General features: G+C 34.1%; 1 pseudogene; it reads left to right on the top strand.

The window, feature by feature from the left end:
• Positions 1 to 1,945: 1,945 nt before the first annotated feature.
• LOC143584485 (F-box/kelch-repeat protein At3g23880-like) lies at positions 1,946 to 3,111 on the top strand (annotated as a pseudogene).
• Positions 3,112 to 7,894: the final 4,783 nt, after the last annotated feature.

The following is a 7,894-nucleotide window of genomic DNA, read 5'->3' as shown; positions in this document are numbered from 1 at the left end:
GTTTTTAATAGTTTCCACTATTGCTTTTTGATCACTGCTGGTCCCAACTAATGAATTGGCTACTAATGGTCCCAACTTTTAAAGTTTTTGTTCCTAATGGTCCGCGACTAACAGAATCCTAACGCCGTTAGTTTTAGGTCGTTGGGAAAACGTTTTTGGCCGGAAAATTCAAATTTGTTGCTGAAAAACACCACCTGAACACCGTAACCACCGCCAATTGATTCACCGCTAACCAACTACCACCACTTGAGCACCATCAACCGATTCCGACGATGGTTCTAAGGTTTCCGGCGACCTCAATAATTGGTGCTTTTACTAGAAAAAGTTTCCTAAAAGTCCGATACAAAGTTACCAAGATGTTTGGGACGAAAATGTTGAGTTTCAGGAAAAAAAATTTGAGTTTTCTGGCCAAAACCGTTTTTCCGGCGACCTGAAACTAACGACGTTAGGATTCTGTTAGTCACGGACCGTTAGGAACAAATAATTTAAAAGTTGGGACCATTAGTAATCAATTCATTAGTTGGGACCAGCAGTGACCAAAAGACAATAGTTGGGATCATTGAAAACCAATATACTTTTTTTTAAAGTTTGATAATTATATATTCTAATTATTTTTGTTATGTTTTTTTATTTGTATTATTTTAGTTCCGATATCGACATACCGTACCAAACGTGACAAAAACTGACATAATTTGTATAGGCTCACCGCATTTTGTTTTAGTTCTAGTACCGTAACGAACGTAATGAAATCAACAGGATGCCAATTCTTTTTTTTAATCCGGTTTTGTAATGAACGTTAAAAAAAACCAACCGAATTTGCATAGACTCACCGCTAGGGATCAACAACGCTCGGGTTTTACCAACACTCGAGTTTTACCGACCTACGTCACCCAAGGACAAGTAAACATAAGATGGTAAACCATATACTTGTTTACCCAAACCATATACGTGATAATTTTTAATTTTATTTTTCTCCAACCCTTCTCTATCAATATTTAATTTTAGTGATATTATTTATATTTTGTATGTTGTGAGGTGTATACATTAAGTTATATAAAAAGTATAATAAAATTATTTATTTATGATAACACTTATATGAATCTAACGTATCAAATTTAATTTGTAATAGTTATATATAAATAAAGCGTATGCAATAATTATACTGGTAAAAGAAATGTACTTAAAAATCTTAACAACGGTACCTCATACTCAACGAGCGTATGGAACAAGATTTTCGAGTATAAGCCTCGGATTACAAATACCAGGCAAATTACCATCCTTGGGCCCTAGTTATCACTATTAAATTAATTTAATAAAAAACGCCGTCTTCTTTTCAATCTCTTCTTTCTTTCTTTCCAAATAAACCGGACAACTTTCTTCACTAGAAAATCTTTCACTTGTGTTTCTTTTCCATCTTGTCTCTTCACCTTAACTTTACATATGTATACCGAGACAACCTTACGGTCGGTCAACAAAAAATCATATATATACTAAAAACAAAGAAAATTCATGAGGTACGGACGACCCCATAGAAGCCACTTAGGTCCGACCGTGCGAGATTACAAGTCGCTAAAAAATGTTTATTAAATATGGTTAATACGAATCCTGAAAATTATAATAGGGGTTAATGTTTGGTGCAACCGTAGGGGGTGTTTGGAATTCCTAAAACTCATTATAACTTTTAATAAGATTAACTATTTCCTCTCACATCAAAAGCAATTCCAAAAACCTTATTATTTTTTAAAAAATTAATAAGTTATAAATTGATGAAAATAATCGATCCCAAACACCCCCTCAGTATTTGTTAACCAAAAAAGTAATAAAGTTTTATCTTAAACACGGCCCAATAACACGGTCCGAGTTTCACTTAACCTAAATTTCATGTTACAATAGGGTACATAAATCACCCTTAGCTTCCACGCCCGCAAAAAACCCTAGAATTAACATGTCAGACAACTTGCCTATTGAAATCCAAGAGGAAATCATCAAAAGGCTGTCTCTCAAATCAGTGATTCACTTCCGATCGGTATCCAAAGCATGGAAGGCACTCATCGATAGCTCTCGTTTCATTAATGAGTATAACGCCCAGAACACACAGCTGCAACATCATCTACTTGTGAAGTGTGATGTATACTTTTGGGGGGTCATCATATTATTTAATTGTTGATGATGCTACCTTCCCCAATAAGAGGGTTTCCGGTACTCAACCCCCATTAGTTGACATGCTTGAACGTTCCGTCATTATCGGCAGGTCTCATGGCTTGTTGTGTGTGTATGGTGATTATCGTGATGAAGGCGCTGTTGCTGTTGTTGTGCCTAATGTGGCAGAAGTCAATGATGAGATGTATGCGAGTTCTAGGTTTTGGAGCGTGTCGTGAGACTAATGATCCTAAGATTGTCAAGATCACACAAATTAAGAATTGGAAGGGTATGGAAAGTGTAGCTTGCATCCCTTATCAAGTTGAGGTTTTTACGTTAAGCACAGGGGCTTGGAGAAGTTCATACAGCAATCTTCCTCGTAAATCAATTGAACTCGGTTGTAGTCAAGGTGTGAATGGGTTTTTTTATTGGCTTGCTATGGATAGGAGTGTTATAGATGGTGAACATGAGTCTTATAATCTCATCATTTCATTTGATATGACAAGTGAAGAATTTAGAGAAATAAGCCTCCCAGATAATTTAGTATACAATATCAGTTATAAGGACATCTCTAATCTAAGGGAGTCTCTTGTTGTGTATGGAGATGGACACAATGAGAGTGAGTGGGTCCATGTATGGAGGTTGGAGGATGGTGTACCAAATTCGTTTACAAGGCTATTCACTATTTGCATACCGGATTTCACAATACATGGCGTATTGGGATTTAGGAGGAGTGGTGAACCTGTTATTGAAGGTACAAAGTCAGATTATGTTTATAATATTGACGACCCGTGGGACAATCCAGGAACGCTTGTTGTTTATGAACCCAGTTCAGAATGCATCAGCAGTTTTGGATTTGATAGAGAAGGTCCATATCATGTGTATTCCTATAAGGAAACATTACTTCTGCTTGATCAGCCAGAATATACGGTTTATGAGGGTAAAGGCCACATTGCGAAGTGGTGGACTTAGAACAGAAGTCTTTTGAAGCATACATGCAAGGCATGGACCAATAGCATGGAAACACTTTTGATGCTCTAATTATGCAATACAAGGTGAACTTCAATTGTCAAGATGATGTGGTTTCAAATATATTTATTTCTTCATATTTGGTATGTCCTTTAATCATCACATGTTTCAGAAACTGAGTTTTAGTTATCCTAGTTTTAATTTCAAATTTTGAGGAATTATAATGTCTATCTTCCCCAAACGAAATTCTCCTTGAATTTGGTATGTAAGATTCGAATGCGGATTATGGTGGAATGAAAAGAACATATGTTTGCTAACTGTTGATGTTTATCGTATAGTTTCATGCACTTAGCTATCCACTATTAATGTTCTTGCTTCTCTAATGAAGATAGTGGTTTGAAACATAACTTAAAACATGCCAAAATGGCCCTTCAGTCTCAAACATAAGGAGACTTTAATCCAGCTTGTTTTGTTATTTATGATGCTATACTTAAACCACATGTAGATGAAATATGTCTACTTAAAAATGGCGTTGCATATGGAAGGAATGCGTGTTGGCTTTCGTTTTGATGCAATCCTGCATCATATATGAAAGCTGTTATTTATTCTATTGCTAGACAACATAGTATAATGAGTTAAACAAGAAAATTTTCATTTTCTTTGTCTTCTGTACGTGCTTAGTAGATTGGGTTGGTTATTGGTTTGGTTATGCAAGCATCAGGTGAACCCAATTAACCCAAGATCGTATTTTAAGAAATCCTGATAATTCATAAGGTAATTCACAAATGGTGAGTACTTGATTCGATCTATGTTATATGTCAATTACAGCAGCCTCGGCCCTCTTAATCAATTCATCCTATTCGATTCCAAAAAGTTACTTTTCCATAGCGTTCAATTCCAAGTACGATTCCACTGTGTTTGTTCATTCCAAGTTTGATTCAAGGTATTAATTTTAAGTATAATCCTTGAGTAACATTAATAGTTTATATGATGTTATAATTGATAACCAAATCCAAATTTGTTGTTATAATTGGTCAGAATCAAGCTAATGAATTTTTAGTTGTTTATGAAGTATGCTATTGTTCTTAAAAAAAAAAAACTATTATAAATTGTATGATCAGAATCTCAGATTAGGGGTAATAGTTTGATATTAACATTAATATCAAAGAATTGTGTTGATGTTAATCCAATCTACTGAGCTCAAGTATCGAGTACGGGTTAAGTGCTTAAATAGGCTGGGTCTTTTGGGTGTGGCTTAAGTGGGTCTTGTTGGCTCAATTGTTGTTTGGCCCAAGTGTAAAGCCCAGCCCAAGAATTATTAGCGTTTTATTATATTTGATAATGTCTTGGCTAGCAAATTTGGTTAATCTATATAAGCCGAGTTATGGTTGGACATTAAAGATTATGAAGTTGCATTACTAGAAAATCGTATCAGAATTCAACTTTTGGCATGTACTTTCATCCAGAACTCCACTTTTGTCTTCAATGTTCTTTTTAGTATCAAAATCTCAACTTTGGTCATGAATATGATTTTGGCATTATTTAAATTTGAAATATTGTCATGAAGGTACGTGAATTTGTCTTCTAAATATGTGATGAAAAAACCACAAGTATAGTAATTGACCTCACCTAGACTTTATATAGAAAAATGGCGATTTGGTATTTTGACCATAATGATGAGTTGATGACAAGTTTAGCCTGTGTGAACTACATTTACATCTCACTACATTTACACTCGAGCATTAATGACCTGGATTGGCCAATTGCGGTTATGATTGAACTAAATTGGCCAAGTGTGGTTGTGATTGACCGGTGTTGACCTATATCAGTTAAGTGTGATTGGTATTGACCTAAGTTAACCAAGTATGGTTATAATTATAAATTGTCATTTTTACATAGATCAAACAAGTAATAGTTTCGAGCAGTGGTTGATCCTGGAATTTTTTCCAGTGGTATCACTGTTTAGATGTTCAAATAATTTCATAGAACTGGATACGGGTCGGTTTGACTATTCGGATCGGGTCGGAACCTGACATAAAACCGCAAAATGCTAGTGATCTAAGCATATTTTAACTTGTAGTCTCACTTGGTTTTAATCAACTAACAGCCTCTTCAAATGCTTATTTTGACAATTTTAGTAAAAGCATCATCAAATTTGATACCAGTTGCTACTCTAACTTTAATCCGCACCTTATACACAACTTGTTAGAGACTTGAATCTGCAAGATTGTAATCTCTCCAAAATCATAATCTACACAACTACCACTTTTCAGTTTGAAATTGAACTTAAACCTCTCAACAGTGACTAAAATGCCCCTGTGCACATCTACATTTGCAATTTGTAGTAGTCTATTCAAACAAACAGTTTGACTTTAAACTAAATTGTCAGACTTTGACCTTTGTGTTCTATATTAAAGTGTCATTTGATAATAACAAGGGTCAACAGAATCTTCATCCCAATTGCTAAAAGCCCCATGAGGATCATTAAACCCATTTTTAATCAAAAATCAAAGATACAACTGCACACATAGTCTCAGATCAAGATATTAAAACCCCATGTAGAGAATCAAAAACCCATATCAAAAATATAAAAAAAATTAAGAAATTGATCAAAACCTTCAGGGTTTCTTGCTTCATAACAGAGAGACAGAGGAAACAGAGGAGGAAGAAATTGAGATTTTTAAGCATGGTTATTATTCAATGCAGGTGAAGTACATTTACTTGTGAAGAAATATAAAGAAGGCATATTAAAAAAAATTGAATAAAAGATTTTAATTTTGGGTAAGTTTATTACAATATTGTTGTAAACGATGTGCGAAGGCAGCGAGGTGTGTGGTGGAGATAAGATAACAGCAGATGCAAGAGAATACGGGGTGGTGGAGATAAGGTAGGATAGTGTATAAGAACGTCTCAACAACTGCACATTTGATGAATAATGATATATGTGAGGAAGAGAAATTTTGGTTTTTAATCTATATATATACTATTTAATAAATAAAAGATTTATTTATCAAATGTCCCCTCATTAACCCCTCCTCATCCTTAAAATCCTGCCTAAAAGTATAACCCCTTTACACTCTGTCACGGGTCCTTACCCAATCCAATTTTGATGCTATAATCTAAACTAATATATTCTTCATGCTAGTCGTTACCAATTCACAATCCCATTATTATCGTCTTTCATTCTATTTGTTTGGTGAATCTATATGTAACATCGTTTGATTGTCGAAGGTATTTTGCTAATTTAATTCATTGGCTTTTTATTTGCTCGGTGTCTATCATAACAGAAACTCTAAATCGCTTTTCCCCTTTCATAATGTTTAATGTTTGCAAGCTAAATCCTTAATCAATTTGCATCTCATGAAATTAATCCGAATCATGATCTACCCATTCATCATTGTTTTAGCACCGAGGTATGCTATATTTCTTGCTTCTCATTTGAATTTGTGTTCGTTTATGATTGATATAAACCTAAAATTGATTTCATAATGTATTTCGGCATGAATTGATTAACAAGCAGCACCACATCATAGTCTTCCTTTGATCTCCTAAGGTATGCAATTATGTTCGGTTTATGTTTTGTATTCTTTATCTTTCTGTGATATAAACCCTAACTCGCATTCGTTATTCTTCTTAGGGTTTGATTTCCTGCTAGGTTCAATTTTGTTAATCGAGTCCTTATGGTACTAATATTGAATGCATTTGTTACTTTGTTTAATTATCTTCATTCTGTTACTTTATTTTGTGAACTTGGATTGATTAGTGTTAGGTGGATTGCTTGTGGTTAGTTGATTGAGATTGTCAGTTTAATATATATACATTTTTCTTATCTTCATGTTTTACATAAAACATCTTATAAATCATTATTGTATGTATCAAAAGCTCATTAGTTTCTTTCTGATATATATAAAAACTTTATACGTTTGTTTAGTTTTGATTATCCTATAAAGAATATGTTTTTGAGTTTTGATTTATGGTTTTACCAATGATAGAGGGTTTTACCAATGCTATAGTGGCCTTCCCACAAAATTATCCCCCCCCCCCCCCAACCCCAACAGTAAGATTTAAACGGTTAGCAGGGAGCTTACCTTTTTCATAGCATTCACTTATTTGGAAATTTTTCTTATTCCCAAACGCATAAAATTTCATTAAGTTTAGCATAATAATAAAGTTAATTTTGTACATATGTGTATGATCTAGATAAGTTTGAGAATAAATAGGAAAGAGCCACTACTTTTTGATTGATATGTTCATATAGACAACAAGCAGATACTTTAGCATGATCATTATATTGATGATGATTATTATCTTAACTAATATTCATGTTTCAAAAACCGATGACCATTATATTAAATTGTTGATGATAATACATTTTTGGTTGTAAATATTAGTGTATTAAGTATCAACTATTCGTATATCAAGTACGTATTTAACTAATGGCTTCGTTTTCTGTTCAGTTATAGGTAACATGCAATACTGTAGGTCCCAAGGCGGGTGGATCTAACAATAATCTTGGATCAACCAGCTTAGGGCTAGCGGAAATCACACTAAGCCACTAAGCGGTCTCGGATCTTGAGATGTTATTTTCGGGTGGTTTGAGAGAAAGAGAGAAAGCCGAAAGATATGTGTGTTGGGAGAATTAGGCAAAAAGTTTCTTTTGATTTACAATCAACAACTACCTTCTCTCATGGCATGCTTCCTATTTATAGGGAAGCATGTATGAGAAGTAAGTCACATCAAATGCCAATGGGCTTTACAACATTATTTCTCTTGGGCCTATTACATA

Source organism: Bidens hawaiensis, unplaced genomic scaffold (assembly GCF_021521415.1).
Source record: "Bidens hawaiensis isolate Kalapana, Puna unplaced genomic scaffold, B.hawaiensis_p1.1 tig00033138_1, whole genome shotgun sequence".
Lineage (NCBI taxonomy): Eukaryota > Viridiplantae > Streptophyta > Magnoliopsida > Asterales > Asteraceae > Bidens > Bidens hawaiensis.
This window is presented reverse-complemented; position numbering and strand designations above follow the sequence as displayed.